The 16,137-nt window shown below is 46.7% G+C and overlaps 1 long non-coding RNA gene across 1 annotated transcript; it reads left to right on the forward strand.

Annotated features, from left to right (window-relative positions):
- Positions 1–454: 454 nt before the first annotated feature.
- Positions 455–4,019, forward strand: LOC141914643 (uncharacterized). The gene is made up of 3 exons (XR_012620866.1): positions 455–531; positions 3,848–3,908; positions 4,006–4,019. It is a non-coding gene; the product is annotated as an uncharacterized LOC141914643 (long non-coding RNA).
- Positions 4,020–16,137: the final 12,118 nt, after the last annotated feature.

The raw sequence follows: 16,137 nt of genomic DNA on the forward strand, positions 1-16,137 counted from the left end.
GTATCGATGACTGACTCCGGGCGGAGTTCGATTTGAGTTCGAAGAGAACGAAGGAAGTGGCCCATCGGGGCCTTATGCCCGTAAGTACTTAAACCATACTTTTCATATAGTGCAGGGTCCGGAATCGGCTGTTTTTCTAGGATTCATAAGGGATAATTTGATGATGTCATAGGGGGATTAACTGATAAAGCCACGTTGTCTGGTGTGGCTGCTATATAAATCCCCCTATGACGTCATTTAAGTTAGTTCAGTACTAGTATGAGTGAATGTTTATATTTGTTGTAGCTGATTCTCACAGTATAGAAACGACCAGTCACCGGGTAGCGAACCCCAGTATCGGACCTAGTATCGGTGAGATGTCTATGGCTATGACTGGCAGTCTTAGCGCTAGCGAAGCCACATCTACCGACTCGGGATAATCCGCGATGAGAGCAATCGCTAATCGGCTAGTAACAGAGCGATTGCTGGCTCCAGTTTGAACGGTAGTTTATCGGGAAGCGCCGTTGCCGGACCGAGCGGATTCCAAAACAGGTAAGAGATTTTCCCGACTACAATCTCACGAATCACGTGGATCCCCTGAGAAAATTGGAGGAGGGCACGGCGAAGAAACGGGTGCAGATTTAGGAAAATCTTAAAGAGAAGGAAGAGCAGTTCTCTGAGAAAGCAGGATTAAGGCTGACTTATGTCGACAAGCAACGCGATGCCTACCGACACAACTGGGTTTATCGCCGATTAACGGCCTACGAGAGGCCGCCAGTTTCTGCTCTATCTGTTCAACATAAGCCGGCTTGCGACGGCAACCCGACGCCTACCGACTCGTCGCAAGCCGTATCCGGCTAGTTGCCCGTGTTCTACTCCGGCCTACGGTAGGCCAACAGTTGCTTTCGATCGCAACTGACACAAACTGCTGTGATATGCACGGCGTTGCACCACTTTTAGTTGACAAATAAAAAACCCACAGTAGATTTGTAGAAACAGTTTCGAAGTTAAAAACTGTGGTGTTTTAAAACCGAGTTAACCAAAATCCAACCAGGTTTTCAGCGCCGTTCTCAAATCATTGATGCTATCATGATTTGAAAGCTTGTCAAAGATTTCGGCTCAATTTACTGTGGAAATATCAAACATGTTTGAATAGTGCGATTCACCTGCTGCTGAGCAACGAACACGCTGAAAATTTAGGTGTGAAATCTGTAATTTCAGACGGTGTGGGAATAAATTCTTATAGTGTTCCCTGCTCTAAGTCTGAACCAATTTACCGTTAAGTCTTGTATGAAAAAACAATTGTAACACTGAAAATTCTTGGAACTAAAAGCATTTTGAATCAGGGTGTCTGATATATACTGATGAATAGTTACTGCAACATGATCGCCACCTATTGGATATCTGCTGAACCACCAAATTATTGGATTAATACGAATATACTGTATATCACATATGCCATCTATTGGAAATTTAGAAATTTATATCTTGAGTCAAAATAAACGTGAAATGCATTTCAGATAAACAAAAATTGTTCTCAAATTGAGTCTGATCTGAATGCAGTGGAACACAATATCTGAGTGACTGTTAAAACCCTTCCAGGATTGGCACTGTCTTCCAGAGATGATTTTGATAAAACCAATGTCTCTAGTAAACTTTGCATCATTCAAAATCTAATCAACTAAAATAAATAAACTTGAAACCAAATTTAAGAATCTACAGGGCTTCTTTTCTGAATGATTGTTGTTTAGTTTTGACTGGTGCGTTGTCATGGTGATGGCAAGGTGATATTCTGGATCCGATGTCTGGAAAAATAGTAATTCCTGAAAACAGAGCCAAATTTCATACTGAAATGAATAACTACACTTATTTTCATCGATATAATAACAGAATGAATTTCACAGATATTTGTTAAAGAAATAGAAAACTTGTGGATACTCTCAGCCGCGCCCCGCTGAAAAAAACTATTAAAGGCGTTTTTACGAGCATCCGATTTTTGCGATCGATTTCGTGAACGATTTGCTTCGATCGTACGATCGAATCGAACGTTCGTAAAAATGACGATGGATTTGGCTAATCACATGACATAAATATGGCGACGTTGAGGAAAATAATGTATGGTTTTGAACTACCCGGTGCCGCCATCTTGGAAATCAAATCGCCAAATCGCTCGCCGAGCGAGTTGGTCGATTTCAAAAATCGATCGGAAAATCGTGTTCGTAAAAACGCCGATCGTGAAATCGATCGCAAAAATCGGTGCTCGTAAATGCGTTCCTACGATCGATCGCAAAAATCGGATGCTCGTAAAAACGCCTTAGGTTAAATACGTGTTGTGAGTCACCAATTCAACTTATAAGATTATTTGATTGTTTTATTAATTGGGAATAATTTTAGAATGTTTTATTCGAACTATAGCCCGGAAGTTCATTAGAATTGCTACGTATTGCTAATTCCGTGGAATTCATTACCCCCGCTAGTAATCCGGAGCGGTATCTAAAGCCATCCGCGGCTAGAACCGTGAACTCTTTAGTTGGTGCTCGGAGCGCAAAGCCTGAGTCCGAGTCGACCTCGAGCTGCGCGGTCTGCAGAACTAGCATGGCGGACGAATAAATCGCTATTTTCACATGAAATATTTAGAAGCTTCTCTTTCAACCAAGATGCGTCAGATTGTATCCAAACCATTTCAACATTGAAATACAGTAAGTAAATTTACTTATGAATCGAATACTTGTGATGTATGAAGGTGATTCGAGATGGAGAGCGACATAAAACACTCCGGTTTTACCCCACGAGCAGCAGCAATCTCTATTCACTGATGCGTGCTGTAAAACCATCATCATTCAGTAATAATAATAATATTAATATGTGTCTTATATAGTGCTAAATCCAGCCAGGCTGCTCAGAGCGCTTTACATTTTTCGGTATTATTACCCCGGCCAATTTTAATACTCTAACATGTATCAGTCATCCCTCCCTTTTGAGAAGTAACACCGAGCTGCTAACAAACGCTCAGGAGTCATCTATCAGACCAGGTACCCATTTACTCCTGGGTGGAGAGAGGCAGTGAGGATAAGAGTCTTGCCCGAGGACACAACGGGGATCGAACCCACGACCTGGCTTCCCAGAGCTGAACGCTCTAACCACTAGCCCACACCGCAGTAAAAAGTATCAAGAACATAAAGAGTGGATCGAGGCCTAAACTATTACTATCAATACAGATGGAGCATTTGACCCCGCTGATACCCTGGATTTTAGAGTGCTTTCTCTGACAGGTTTCTATGTTTATTTCAGGGTGATGCTCTACTAATTAACTGCAGTCATCAGGAAGTTCAAGGAATAACTGTTTGGCGATGAAGTGAACAAGTGATCCCTCAATTCAGGTAGATATATCTTAGGCCCTAATCACAGACCTCTACAAACCAGTTTCAGTGGTGTTTTAAAACAGAGTTAACCAAAATCCAAGCAGGTTTTCAGCGCCGTTCTCAAATCATTGATGCCATCGTGATTTGAAAGCTTGTCAAAGATTGCGGCTCAATTTACTGTGTTTGGGACTTAGCAAAAATATTTGCTGCGACAAAATTAACTGTGGAAATATCAAATATGTTTGAATGGTGCGATTCACCTGCTGCTGAGCAACGAACACGCTGCAAATTTCATTGTGAAATCTGTAATTTCAGACGGTGTGGGAATAAATTCATATAGTGTTCCCTGCTCTAAGTCTGAACCAATTTACCGTTAAGTCTGGTATGAAAAAAAATTGTAGCACTGAAAATTCTTGGCACTAAAAGCATTTTGAATCTTGTTGAATCTGTTTTCATTTTTTATCTGATGAAGAAATAATGATTTTCAGTGTTTTGTATTATTTCAGATGTAGGCGTAACGCTAGAGTTTTGTTTATTCTACTCAAAAGAAGGTGATGTTTAGATCAGGTTCGTTTAGTTACTCTTATTCATGTCGAATATTTGATATGATTTTTGTGAATTGCTCTAATGATGTTATAATGAATGTTGTTTGATTTATATTCAGTCTAATGGAGGAGGATCTCAATAACTGAAACCTGCGACACGTCTACACCTGAAATTGACTGTGCGTCAAGTGAATGAATTATTCATTCTAAATGACTGATGTTTCATGCTGTTTAGAGGATTCGTAGGAAATGTTCCAAGTTCAAACCCAGTGATTCTGATCAGATGATAAACCAGGGTGTCTGATATATACTGATGAATAGTTACTGCAACATGATCGCCACCTATTGGATATCTGCTGAACCACCAAATTATTGGATTAATACGAATATGTATTCGTATTGGATTAAACTGTATATCACAGACGCCATCTATTGGAAATTTAGAAATTTATATCTTGATTGTCAAATAAATGTGAAATTCATTTTAGATAAACACAAAATAGTTCTCAAGTTGAGTCTGAGCTTTTTTTTTATCTGAATGCAGTGGAACACAATATCTGAGTTACTGTTACAGGATTGGCACTGTCCCCTAGAGATGATTTTGATAAAACCAGTGTCTAGTTAACTTTGCATCATCCAGAATCTACTCAATCAAAATAAAGAAACTTGAAACGAAATTTAAGAATCTACAGGGCTTCATTTATGAATGATTGTTGTTTGTTTTGACTGGTGCGTTGTCATGGTGATGGCAAGGTGATGGATTCGATGTCTCGAAAAATAGTAATTCCTCAAAACAGAGCCGAATTTCAAACTGAAATGAAGAACTTCACTTATTTTCATCGATATGATAACAGAATGAATATATTTGAGCAAAAAATTTCACAGATATTTGTTACAGAAATACAAAACTTGTCGATACTCTCAGCCGCGCCCCGCTGAAAAAACTATTCGGTTAAATACATGTTGTGAGTCACCAATTCAACTTAAAAGATCATTTGATTGTTTCATTAATTGGGAATAATTTTAGAATGTTTTATTCGAACAATAGCTCGGAAGTTCATTAGAATTGCTACGTATTGCTAATTCCGTGGAATTCATTACCCCTAGTAATCCGGAGCGGTATCTAAAGCCATCTGCGGCTAGAACCGTGAACTCTTTAGTAAGTGCTCGGAGCGCAAAGCCTTAGTCCGAGTCGACCTCGAGCTGCGCGGTCTGCAGAACTAGCCCTCCCAAGTGGAGTATGTCCCATTTAAGATTGATCGCGGACGAATCAATCGCAATTTTCACTTGAAATATTTAGAAGCTTCTCGTTCAACGCAGAAGCGACAGAATGTGTTCAAACCATTTCAACATTGAAATACAGTAAGTAAATTTACTTATGAATCGAATACTTGTGATGTATGAAGGTGATTCGAGATGGAGAGCGACATAAAACACTCCGGTTTAACCCCACGAGCAGCAGCAGCAATCTCTATTCACTGATGCGTGCTGTAAAACCATCATTCAGTAAAAAGTATCAATAACATAAAGAGTGGATCGAGGCCTAAACTATTACTATCAATACAGATGGAGCATTTGACCCCGCGGATACCCTGGATTTTAGAGTGCTTTCTCTTGACAGGTTTCTATGTTTATTTCAGGGTGATGCTCTACTAATTAACTGCAGTCATCAGGAAGTTCAAGAAATAACTGTTTGGTGATGAAGTGAGTAATGACAAGGACATATGATAAGGCTTATCGGGTGAAATACAGGATATCGCCAAATTCAAGTTCTGAAATTACTCGCTTGATGGCACTAGTCAGAACCGGAAATTGGAACCTAAATCCACCACACGCGAGATTTTTACTATGAAAAATGCTATTTCTCATGTGTTTATCTTGTGTTTCAGTTACATACACGTTACGGTCACCTACCACAGCACAAGAAGAATATGGTAATAGCCGGTGGTGTAACTGCGTCTGTTATCGTAGCGCCAGTTGTCGCTAGTTTAGCCGTTGGTATCGGTGTACCGATATTATTGGCGTATGTTTACGGCGTGGTACCGATATCGCTGTGTCGCAGCGGTGGTTGCGGCGTTAGGGTTAGGGGTTAGGGTTAGGGTTAGGGGTTAGGGTTAGGGTTAGGTTTAGAGATAGAGGTTAGGGGACCAAACCGAAGGTTTGGAGACCCCACTAGTGCACGGGCAGCGGGTTATCCCTGTAAAAAAGTAGTGAGAGTTAATTGTTGTAGTGAGGCGGTCTACGGGACGTTCATGCCTCGGGGCGTGTTCGTGTCGAGTCGTCGTATCCAGTCTTGTTCGGCTGCTTCGCGGATCGGTCTCGTGGAGCCTGGTAGGTGTTGGAGACCGTACACCCGAAAGTGTTCGCGGGTGTGGTCGACTTGGTTGAAGTGGTCCGAGACTGGAGTCGAATTCTTCGTTCTGATGCGTGAGACGTGATGAGTGACGCGTTCTCGTAGAGACATTCCGGTTTGGCCGACGTACAGCATGTTGCACTTGGTGCATTCGATGCAGTATACAATTTCACGGGTCGCGCAATTAATTGTGCTGCGGATCGCGTGCATTTTGTTGTGGCTGCGGCAAACGGTTGTTTCTCGGACGAGTGGACACGTACGACATCTCGGTGTTCTGCATTTCTCGGTGCCTCGACGTCGGGTTGACGGAGTTCTTTGAGTAGACCTGGAAATAGAAGAATTGGAAACAAGGGTTAGGGTTAGGGTTAGGTTTAGAGATAGAGGTTAGGGGACCAAACCGAAGGTTTGGAGACCCCACTAGTGCACGGGCAGCGGGTTATCCCTGTAAAAAAGTAGTGAGAGTTAATTGTTGTAGTGAGGCGGTCTACGGGACGTTCATGCCTCGGGGCGTGTTCGTGTCGAGTCGTCGTATCCAGTCTTGTTCGGCTGCTTCGCGGATCGGTCTCGTGGAGCCTGGTAGGTGTTGGAGACCGTACACCCGAAAGTGTTCGCGGGTGTGGTCGACTTGGTTGAAGTGGTCCGAGACTGGAGTCGAATTCTTCGTTCTGATGCGTGAGACGTGATGAGTGACGCGTTCTCGTAGAGACATTCCGGTTTGGCCGACGTACAGCATGTTGCACTTGGTGCATTCGATGCAGTATACAATTTCACGGGTCGCGCAATTAATTGTGCTGCGGATCGCGTGCATTTTGTTGTGGCTGCGGCAAACGGTTGTTTCTCGGACGAGTGGACACGTACGACATCTCGGTGTTCTGCATTTCTCGGTGCCTCGACGTCGGGTTGACGGAGTTCTTTGAGTAGACCTGGAAATAGAAGAATTGGAAACAACGGAAGTATTTCTGTTACGATGCGGTGAAGAGGGGACTCGGGGAGGGGGTGGCTCCGTGGGTTTGAGCTGCGACGAAGTTAGGAGATCTTTGAGACTCTTGTGCTTGGTGTAGGCGGTGACCGTGGTTACCTCGTCAGACCGGCCGGTGGCCGTAGCCAGTTCCGTAAATCTGGTTCGGATGTTACGGGCTAGGGTTCGGTTGGCTTCGGAGTGAGGTAAGATAAGCGGTAAACGCTTTTTCGGCGGTTCGTCGGCCCGTTGTTGTTCTCGTAGATCTCGTTCGGCGTGGTGCCGTAGAGCTTGGCTTTTGATGTGTCGCAGTTCGCGGTCTTTGTAGCCACGACCTCTGAGTACTTTAAGGACGGTTCCGGACGCTGCGTGTAAGTCCGAATCGTTATTGCAGATGCGCCGGAACCGGAGAATTTGACTTTTAACTATACCGGAAAATGTGTGTTTAGGGTGAAACGAGGATCGATGTAGTAATTGATGCGAATCGGTTGGTTTGAAGTAGACTTTGGTGTCTACTGTGCCACTTGTCTCGAATCGCGGGCCTTTGAAAGTGGTTACGTCCAGGAAGTTGACGCTGGTGTCGCTGATTTCGAACTTGAGTTTGATGGATCGGCTCACTGTTTGTAGGACGTCGATGAATTGCATCAACGTTTCGCGGCCGTGTTCCCAAACTATGTAGATGTCGTCGATGAACCGAGCGTATAGCGATGGTTGGAGTTCGCTTCTGGACAGACCTTCTTTTTCCCATTCGGCTACAAAGATATTGGCATAAGAAGGAGCAAAACGCTTACCCATTGCGGTACCTTTTACCTGTAAATATGTGTTTTCGTTAAAGTTAAAGTCATTTTTCTTCAGGCTGATTTCGAGTAGTTTCAGTAGCTCGGCATCCGGGCGTCCCGGGTTCGGGTTATCTCGGAGAGCTTGTCGGATGCTGGCGATACCCTCTTCGTGGGGGATGTTGGTGTAGAGCGAATCGATGTCCATGGTGACGAGTAACGCATCGGCGCTAAATTGTTTACCGGCCAAAATATCTAGAAAGTGGTTGGTATCTTTGACGTACGACGGGTGACCGCGGGCGATCGGCTGCAAATAGTAGTCGATCCATTCCGAAATTTCGTAGGTTTCGGAGCCGCAGTCGGAGACGATCGGTCTCCCCGGCGGTACGCGATCGGGTACCGTCCACTTCTCGCGTTCTTTATGGATTTTGGGAAGCAGATAGAACTGCCTCTGTTTCGGATTATCGGGCGGTAATAGATATTCGGCGGTTTTTAGCGGGATGATTTTTCGTCGAGCCATATTTTCGATGATTTCGCGAATTTCTTCCCCGGTCTGTTCGAAAATCGGTTGCTGCAGCGGCTGATAATACTCGAGATCGGCTAGTTGGCGCATGGCTTCGTGGACGTAGTCGTCGCGGTCCATGATAACCGTAGCGGAACCCTTATCGGCGGCTTTGATGACAATATTAGTGTTGTCACGCAGCTGCTGGAGGGCTTCGCGTTCCTGTTTAGTGAGGTTATCATTTACGCGACGCGTATCCCTGGTTTGTTGAGCCAATTCGTGCGCGTCGTTGCAGAACCCGGCGATTACTGGTTCTATTTCATCCGGAGCCCAACTGCTGGGCAGACGGAAACGCGGAGCCTCGCGGTCCGGTTTGTCTCGGAAGTGATGGTCGAGTTTCACTAGCCGGTTGAATCGGCACACTCCCTTGGTGCGCTCGGTCGCGGCGGCATCAGAACCGATTTTTGGAGTCGGGCAATAAGTGAGGCCCTTTCGGAGTAGCTGATGTTGCGCCGGACTTAGGCGGAGTGAACGTGTGAGGTTGACCACCGGGCTCCCGAGAGCGGTGACCGGATCGCGTCGCGCTTGGTTTGGTGCCGGTTCTTCGTGTTCGTCGGACCTGGAAATGGAAGAAATCAGAGAAGCATTGGTTAATTCCGGTTGATTTAACTCACCAATAGTGGACCCGTTGGTCTCACTAATACTTAGTTTAAACCACTGAGCCAGTGGTCCAGCAGGGTGTTAGCTGTACCACGGTTCCAGTGGATCCCGTCTCCAACAACTCTGAAGCGTCGATCATCGATGGGTGGTATCGCGGTGACGTCGTCGTTATTCTCGAGGAATTCGTTGAACTTCCGGGCGAACTGCTGGTGTTCGCGGGTCGTGTTGAGTTGAACGAAGTGGACGAACGAGTGCTGATACTTCTTGACTGCGGCGTTGATCAGGCGCTGTGTGGTCTTCTTGGCGGTCGCTTCGAAGTTGTTGTCGCGGTTGTTGATTCCGACGCTGATGATCACCGTATCCGGGCGATCTCGGCGCTCCGGTACAGCATCGATCAGGTCGGCGAGATGAGCTATCTTGCAGCCGGGGAAGCTCTCGATCTGGACGTCATCCGGACGGCGGCTTGATGTGATGTTACTCAGATTTGAGTCACCAATCACCAGAATGGGTCGCCGGGTTGGTGGCAGACTCCAATCCTGTTTCTTCCGACCCGTTTTCGGATGACGGCGAACTTCCTGGGGCGCCATCGGTCTCGGTGTTGGCGTCGGACTTCGCGCTGGCAGTAGGCGCCCTGGTGACCTGTAATGAGACGGAGAGCTGGAAAGAGAAGAAGAGAGAGACGGCGTCGGACTGCTGGTTGGTGCGGTCGGCGTTCTCTGCGGCGGCGGCGTCGGGTTTCGAGGCGGCGGCGTCGGACTTCTCGGTGGTGTCGGACTTCTTGGTGGCGGCGGCGGCGTCGGCATCGGACTTCTCGGTGGTGGCGCCATTCTGGTTGGTGGCGTCCTGGTGACATCCGCGTAGCTTCTCGGTGACCTGGAATCAGAAAAAGAAGGAGACGCTGTGGGCGCGGCGGGCGCGGCTGCGGTTGGTGCAGGCGTCCTCGGCGTCGCGGGCTTTCGAATCTTCCGGCTCGGTCTCGGCGGCGGACGAATCTTCGGCTCCGTGGGTGCCTCCTGGTGGTGTGACCTGAAATGAGAAGGGGAAGAAGGTGGGTTAGATAGGACATTTCTGAGTTTGTCAGACAGAGCCTGACCGCGGAATTTCGACCGCAAATCCAGCGCGATGTTGAAAAGCCGGATCGTTCCGGGGCTCAGACGGGAGCCGAAATTCCTCCGGGCCCATGTCAGGGCGACATCCTGTGCTGATAGACAGTCCGGCAGAGGATCACCCATTAGCTCAACAAATGTGGCAGCATAATGGATGGTCAGCTCTTTCGAAACTGTCTCCATCCAGACGTCCGCGGCAGCGTGCAGCTGCACCGTTACTGCTTCGGTGCAAGCCGCCGGCCGCAGGAACATCTTCAGATGGTCCTTCTTCCTCCGAATCGCTTTCGGACCAGAGCTCAACTGGGCAAGGTGGTGCGCCACTTGAAGAGCTCTATAATACGTTTTCGGCGACATCCCGGGTTGCTGGTGTCGCTCAGGGCGTCCTCCGCCCTTGCTGGTCTTCTCAGCTGGTGGTCGTTTCTTCTTTCGAGTAGATCGCTCCATTGACAGATATTTCGGCGAGGTTGCCTTCGTCAGTGTCAGTGCAGGAATCATGCTGAACTAGGATTAGACACGGGTTTTTATACACGCAGCGCGCAACAAGTGAACAGTATTTGAGTTAGAAGTTAAGTGACCATATGAGACCTTGTGATCTAGACTAATTGTACTTCTGTGATCAAGCTAATAGACAAACTAGGGGTCTGACTAATTATGCCTTTGATCCAGAGTGACTAGAAAACAGCACTAATTATGGCCCTTGATCTAGCTGTTGAATAGTTTGCTTTGATGTATAGTTCTAAAGATCTAAAGAACGGCGTGTCTAATATAGAATTGAAAAGTTTATTTCGATATAACCTAATAAATACTCAAAGTGTTTTCTATAAAGAGAAATCTAGAATATGTATTATTAATATACGTGAACCGGAATGTTCGAAATATGTCCGAGTTCAGTTTCAAAATTGCTTAATTCCTAATTAGTTTAGACGCGTTAATTAGCGGTGCGCGGCCGAGGCGTATTCCGATATACGCGTGTTTACTAAATAGTCGTAAATGGTGAAATCCGGCTCTTAGTTAATCAAGTTTTCTCCGTATTCTAAAGCTTTAAAGAGCGGATTTTGAAATATCTACGCGGTATTCTACCGAAAATTGGATGAATTAGACAGCGCGGCGTCGGCGATTTAGTAGGAAGTTATAACCCGTAAGATCTAAATTACTGAGTGAGCGCGGGTGGTTAATTAGCCCTAATTATGGGTGACGAGTTTTGATAAAAATGTCTTACTGATACGTCTGTTTTAATTCTAAGTTCTTAAATATAATTCTATTAGATAAACTACGCTTATTTAGAGTTATTAGGATCGAGTAAAGCTATGTGAACTTGAATATGTGACAAATATATTCAGACCGGAGCGCGGGTATTCAGTAAATCGGTTTAAGCTTGCGTAGTTTGAGTGGTTCAAAAACACTATGATCTCTTCTTTAATCCGAAGGTTGAAATATATACGTGATATAAAACTCTTTTTGAATCGGGAATATTGGGCTGTGTTCTTTGAAAAAAAACTGATGAGTTTGAAGGCGTCATAACTGCGATTTTGTATAGAATTGAGTCGGATAATTAGTCAAGAGGCGCGGGTGGCCGATCGGTCACTAATTATGAGTGACTTGTAAACAGTGATTGATGTCCGTGGACTATTATTTATCCTATAAACTTCTTATACTTCTACAACCTATAGTGCGGTTTTTGAATATAGCTACTAATACTTTTGAGCGATCTCATTAGAATTGTTATCCGAAATAAACTGTCTGTTTTAGAGAAATTTGAAACTTGACACCCGGATCTATATAGAGTATGTTCCAAGAGTTGGCGCGTAGATACGATAATAGTTAATTAGGACGTAGCGGGTTAGGTCCCCGACCGAACGTTATAGATTAAACGGAGGTTAATTAGGGTGCCGCGGGTTCGAGTCCCGACCAGGCGCCGTTTAGTAATTGAATAGTTCTATTCTAAATGTTTTTTACCTATTCTGGATTCCTTTTAATTCTGAATCTTTGACGGATACAATAGTACTTTTCAGATGTTTCTACGATATAATCTTAGTGCCGACGCATATTTTCAAAATAAATAAGAGCGGTGGACTGGTTACCGGTATCTAACGCGGGGCACCGGCAACCCGTCAGTACTAGCGGTTAATTTCGGAGCGGCGGGTACGGTTCCCGAGTATTCTCCGGAGCTTAATTCGGGTGCCGCGGGTTCGAGTCCCGATCAGGCGCGCCGTTTTAGTAATTGAGTATATTCTTACCTATTCTAGATTCCCTTTCTTTCTAAATTTATAATAGATTAATTAATACTTTTCGGGTGTTTTTATGATATAATCTCAGTGCTGACGCATATTTTCGAAATAGATAATAGCGGTGGACTGGTTACCGGTTTCTATCGTCCCGGGACAGGCAACCAGTCTGTACTAGCGGTTAGGGTTCGGTTCCCGATATCGCGCTTTTGTTTATTTTTCTAACTGTTTCTGATATTTGGTCTGTCTTCTTACTTACTGAATTTCGATTGAGTTTTCAAAGTAAAGCAGAGAGAACTAATTAAAAGATAAAAGGTTGATGATTCCTGTGGAGCTTGTGATCTTGGAGTTTGTTTTGTACTCTGTCTCTGAGCGGGTTTCTGCTTCAGGCGACGGAGGATGATTCTGCAAATAGATTGATGATTAATAATTAATCAGTTAAGATAATTTACGAGGGAAACCTGGCACGGGCTAAGGTTAGGTTTAGAGATAGAGGTTAGGGGACCAAACCGAAGGTTTGGAGACCCCACTAGTGCACGGGCAGCGGGTTATCCCTGTAAAAAAGTAGTGAGAGTTAATTGTTGTAGTGAGGCGGTCTACGGGACGTTCATGCCTCGGGGCGTGTTCGTGTCGAGTCGTCGTATCCAGTCTTGTTCGGCTGCTTCGCGGATCGGTCTCGTGGAGCCTGGTAGGTGTTGGAGACCGTACACCCGAAAGTGTTCGCGGGTGTGGTCGACTTGGTTGAAGTGGTCCGAGACTGGAGTCGAATTCTTCGTTCTGATGCGTGAGACGTGATGAGTGACGCGTTCTCGTAGAGACATTCCGGTTTGGCCGACGTACAGCATGTTGCACTTGGTGCATTCGATGCAGTATACAATTTCACGGGTCGCGCAATTAATTGTGCTGCGGATCGCGTGCATTTTGTTGTGGCTGCGGCAAACGGTTGTTTCTCGGACGAGTGGACACGTACGACATCTCGGTGTTCTGCATTTCTCGGTGCCTCGACGTCGGGTTGACGGAGTTCTTTGAGTAGACCTGGAAATAGAAGAATTGGAAACAACGGAAGTATTTCTGTTACGATGCGGTGAAGAGGGGACTCGGGGAGGGGGTGGCTCCGTGGGTTTGAGCTGCGACGAAGTTAGGAGATCTTTGAGACTCTTGTGCTTGGTGTAGGCGGTGACCGTGGTTACCTCGTCAGACCGGCCGGTGGCCGTAGCCAGTTCCGTAAATCTGGTTCGGATGTTACGGGCTAGGGTTCGGTTGGCTTCGGAGTGAGGTAAGATAAGCGGTAAACGCTTTTTCGGCGGTTCGTCGGCCCGTTGTTGTTCTCGTAGATCTCGTTCGGCGTGGTGCCGTAGAGCTTGGCTTTTGATGTGTCGCAGTTCGCGGTCTTTGTAGCCACGACCTCTGAGTACTTTAAGGACGGTTCCGGACGCTGCGTGTAAGTCCGAATCGTTATTGCAGATGCGCCGGAACCGGAGAATTTGACTTTTAACTATACCGGAAAATGTGTGTTTAGGGTGAAACGAGGATCGATGTAGTAATTGATGCGAATCGGTTGGTTTGAAGTAGACTTTGGTGTCTACTGTGCCACTTGTCTCGAATCGCGGGCCTTTGAAAGTGGTTACGTCCAGGAAGTTGACGCTGGTGTCGCTGATTTCGAACTTGAGTTTGATGGATCGGCTCACTGTTTGTAGGACGTCGATGAATTGCATCAACGTTTCGCGGCCGTGTTCCCAAACTATGTAGATGTCGTCGATGAACCGAGCGTATAGCGATGGTTGGAGTTCGCTTCTGGACAGACCTTCTTTTTCCCATTCGGCTACAAAGATATTGGCATAAGAAGGAGCAAAACGCTTACCCATTGCGGTACCTTTTACCTGTAAATATGTGTTTTCGTTAAAGTTAAAGTCATTTTTCTTCAGGCTGATTTCGAGTAGTTTCAGCAGCTCGGCATCCGGGCGTCCCGGGTTCGGGTTATCTCGGAGAGCTTGTCGGATGCTGGCGATACCCTCTTCGTGGGGGATGTTGGTGTAGAGCGAATCGATGTCCATGGTGACGAGTAACGCATCGGCGCTAAATTGTTTACCGGCCAAAATATCTAGAAAGTGGTTGGTATCTTTGACGTACGACGGGTGACCGCGGGCGATCGGCTGCAAATAGTAGTCGATCCATTCCGAAATTTCGTAGGTTTCGGAGCCGCAGTCGGAGACGATCGGTCTCCCCGGCGGTACGCGATCGGGTATCGTCCACTTCTCGCGTTCTTTATGGATTTTGGGAAGCAGATAGAACTGCCTCTGTTTCGGATTATCGGGCGGTAATAGATATTCGGCGGTTTTTAGCGGGATGATTTTTCGTCGAGCCATATTTTCGATGATTTCGCGAATTTCTTCCCCGGTCTGTTCGAAGATCGGTTGCTGCAGCGGCTGATAATACTCGAGATCGGCTAGTTGGCGCATGGCTTCGTGGACGTAGTCGTCGCGGTCCATGATAACCGTAGCGGAACCCTTATCGGCGGCTTTGATGACAATATTAGTGTTGTCACGCAGCTGCTGGAGGGCTTCGCGTTCCTGTTTAGTGAGGTTATCATTTACGCGACGCGTATCCCTGGTTTGTTGAGCCAATTCGTGCGCGTCGTTGCAGAACCCGGCGATTACTGGTTCTATTTCATCCGGAGCCCAACTGCTGGGCAGACGGAAACGCGGAGCCTCGCGGTCCGGTTTGTCTCGGAAGTGATGGTCGAGTTTCACTAGCCGGTTGAATCGGCACACTCCCTTGGTGCGCTCGGTCGCGGCGGCATCAGAACCGATTTTTGGAGTCGGGCAATAAGTGAGGCCCTTTCGGAGTAGCTGATGTTGCGCCGGACTTAGGCGGAGTGAACGTGTGAGGTTGACCACCGGGCTCCCGAGAGCGGTGACCGGATCGCGTCGCGCTTGGTTTGGTGCCGGTTCTTCGTGTTCGTCGGACCTGGAAATGGAAGAAATCAGAGAAGCATTGGTTAATTCCGGTTGATTTAACTCACCAATAGTGGACCCGTTGGTCTCACTAATACTTAGTTTAAACCACTGAGCCAGTGGTCCAGCAGGGTGTTAGCTGTACCACGGTTCCAGTGGATCCCGTCTCCAACAACTCTGAAGCGTCGATCATCGATGGGTGGTATCGCGGTGACGTCGTCGTGAATCTCGAGGAATTCGTTGAACTTCCGGGCGAACTGCTGGTGTTCGCGGGTCGTGTTGAGTTGAACGAAGTGGACGAACGAGTGCTGATACTTCTTGACTGCGGCGTTGATCAGGCGCTGTGTGGTCTTCTTGGCGGTCGCTTCGAAGTTGTTGTCGCGGTTGTTGATTCCGACGCTGATGATCACCGTATCCGGGCGATCTCGGCGCTCCGGTACAGCATCGATCAGGTCGGCGAGATGAGCTATCTTGCAGCCGGGGAAGCTCTCGATCTGGACGTCATCCGGACGGCGGCTTGATGTGATGTTACTCAGATTTGAGTCACCAATCACCAGAATGGGTCGCCGGGTTGGTGGCAGACTCCAATCCTGTTTCTTCCGACCCGTATTCGGATGACGGCGAACTTCCTGGGGCGCCATCGGTCTCGGTGTAGGCGTCGGACTTCGCGCTGGCAGTAGGCGCCCTGGTGACCTGTAATGAGACGGAGAGCTGGAA

This window comes from Tubulanus polymorphus, unplaced genomic scaffold (assembly GCF_964204645.1).
Source record: "Tubulanus polymorphus unplaced genomic scaffold, tnTubPoly1.2 scaffold_64, whole genome shotgun sequence".
NCBI classification, from domain to species: Eukaryota; Metazoa; Nemertea; class Palaeonemertea; order Tubulaniformes; family Tubulanidae; genus Tubulanus; species Tubulanus polymorphus.